Here is a 2,500-nt window from a genome sequence, read left to right as displayed (position 1 = left end):
GAAATAAATAAAGAGGAAAGAGAGGATGAGAAAATAAAAATACTAGAAGTTAAAGGAAAACGAGAAAATAACAGAGACAGAAAAAGAGAAATTCTATTGGAGAGTAATGAATATGAAAGTGAGGAAATGGTTCATAGCAGACAAAAACAGAAGGGAAACAGAAAACACGATAGAAGTAGCAGAAAATTAAAAGCATCTCACACAAATATAGATGGATTAATAAGAGGCTTGAACGAACTGAATGATTACCTGAAGGAAAAAGAACCGGACATAATGGGAATTATAGAAACAAAATTGAAAGGTCCATTACCACCCAACTGTGTAGGACATGGTACATATAATTGTTGGATTAGGAACAGAGAGGTAAAACAAGGGGGTGGAGTTATGTTCCTGACTAAGAAGGATATAAATGTGAGGAATGTCACATATGGAAAGAATAGAGATGATTACGATGGAAGTGGAGGACAGGGGTGGGAAGAGCAGGAAGTTTGTAGTGAATTATGTGCCTCCTAAAATGGCTTCGTGGGAAGAGAGAGAACACAAAAATATGTTAGAAGACACCAGGATATCACTAAGTAAGATAATGGAAGATGGAGGACGAATAATTATAATGTGTGACTTTAATTGTAAAGAAATCTGCTGGGAAGAGATGACAGTGAAGGGTGGAGATGACCTATGGGGAAATGTATTAATTGATATGATTATTGAACATACAATGACGCAATGGATACAAGAGAATACTAGGTATAGAAATGAGGAAGAATCATCGAGACTGGACCTAATAATCACATCAGAACCCGAAATAGTGGACAAGATCGAATATAAAACACCAATAAGTAAAAGTGGCCACATATTGGTTGAACTGGAGCTAAATGGGGAAAAATACATGAAAAAAACGAACAATATAGAAAGGAAAGATTGATTTATGAAAAAATAAACTTTGACAAAATAATTTTTTTTTTTTTTCAAAAAGCTGACTGGGAAAGAATACACGAGGAGGAAACAACAGTAGAAGAGAAATGGAATATTTTGACAAAAATATAAAGGAGTGGAAAAGTATGTGCCAAGACAAAAGCAAGAAAAAGGATATGTAAAGTGCTGGTACAAAAAAATGTAGGGAGTTAAAAAAAAAAAAAAAAAAAAAAATGGAAAAGAATGTTCAAAACCAGATGAGTAAAGCATTTGAAAAAAAAAGTATTAAATCCAAGGCAATTTGGATTTAGACAAGGACGATCATGCATCACAAACTTAACGTGTTTCTATTCAAGGCTAATAGATTTAATACAAGGAAGAGATGGATGGGCTGATTGTGCATTTCTAGACCTGAAAGAAGCTTTTGATAAGGTGCCACATAAAAAGTTGCTTAAGAAATTAGAAACTGCAAGGAGGAATACAGGATAAACTACTGAAGTGGATGGAAGACTTCTTGCAAGAAAGAAAAATGAGAGTGGTGATAAGAGACAAACACCCCAATTGGGATGAAGTGATAAGTGGTGTTCCACAAGGAACAGTTCTGGCCCCAATAATGTTTGCTATATATATTAATGATATGGATGAAGGAATTGAAAGTTACATGAGCTTCTTTGCAGATGATGCAAAATTGTTGAAAAAAGTGAACACCGAAGAAGATTGTGAGTCTCTACAAAGTGATCTCAATAAAGTATGGGAATGGAGTAGGAAGTGGGAGATGGAATTCAATATCAAGAAGTGTAGTATAATGGAATTTGGAAGAAGCAAAAAAAAAAAAAAAAAAAAAATAGTGGGATCATATAAATTGGGAGAAGAAGAAGAAGAAGAAAAAAAAAAATAGAAAATGAGAAGGACCTGGGAGTCCCCTGAGAAACATATAAACAAAAATTTTGGAGAAACTTATAACTTGATAAAAACAATCAAAGTGGGATTTACATACCTGGACGAAGAAATGGTGAAGAAAATACCAGTTACTTTGATAAGACCAAGATTGGAATATGCAGCGACGACGTGGTCACCAAGTACAAAAAAATGTATAACAAAACTTGAAAGATTACAAAGAACAATTACAAAATTGGCACCAACACTCTCAGAACTATCATATGAAGAGAGACTAACAAAACTTGAACTACAGACATTAGAGCAAAGATGAGAGAGAGGAGACTTGATAACTATTTGTAGAATCATGAAAGGCATAGAAACTATTGATAGAGAGGATCTAATAAAATGGGATAGTAGATATACAAGAGGACACGGAAAGAAACCCAAGAAAGACAGTTATAGAAGGGACCTGAAAAAGAACAGCTTTCCCCATAGAGTAATAGACATCTGGAACAAGTTAGACGAAAAAGTGGTGTGTGCAAAAACAATTAATAAATTTAAAAACAGTTTAGATAAAATGAGATATGAAGACGGGACACCACGAGCATAGCTCCCCTTCCCGTAAAATACAACTAGGTAAATACAAACTAGGTACACACACACACACACACACACACACACACACACACACACACACACACACACACAC

At 34.6% G+C, this 2,500-nt stretch overlaps 1 protein-coding gene across 2 annotated transcripts in view; it reads right to left on the bottom strand.

Annotated features, from left to right (window-relative positions):
* The window catches only part of LOC143026668 (uncharacterized), a 148,025-nt gene that overhangs the window by 11,409 nt on the left and 134,116 nt on the right, over positions 1 to 2,500 (bottom strand). The gene's annotated exons all lie outside the window — the stretch shown is intronic.

The sequence above is a fragment of the Oratosquilla oratoria genome, chromosome 6, assembly GCF_046742065.1.
Source record: "Oratosquilla oratoria isolate Oo_2021 chromosome 6, ASM4674206v1, whole genome shotgun sequence".
Taxonomy (NCBI): Eukaryota; Metazoa; Arthropoda; class Malacostraca; order Stomatopoda; family Squillidae; genus Oratosquilla; species Oratosquilla oratoria.
This window is presented reverse-complemented; position numbering and strand designations above follow the sequence as displayed.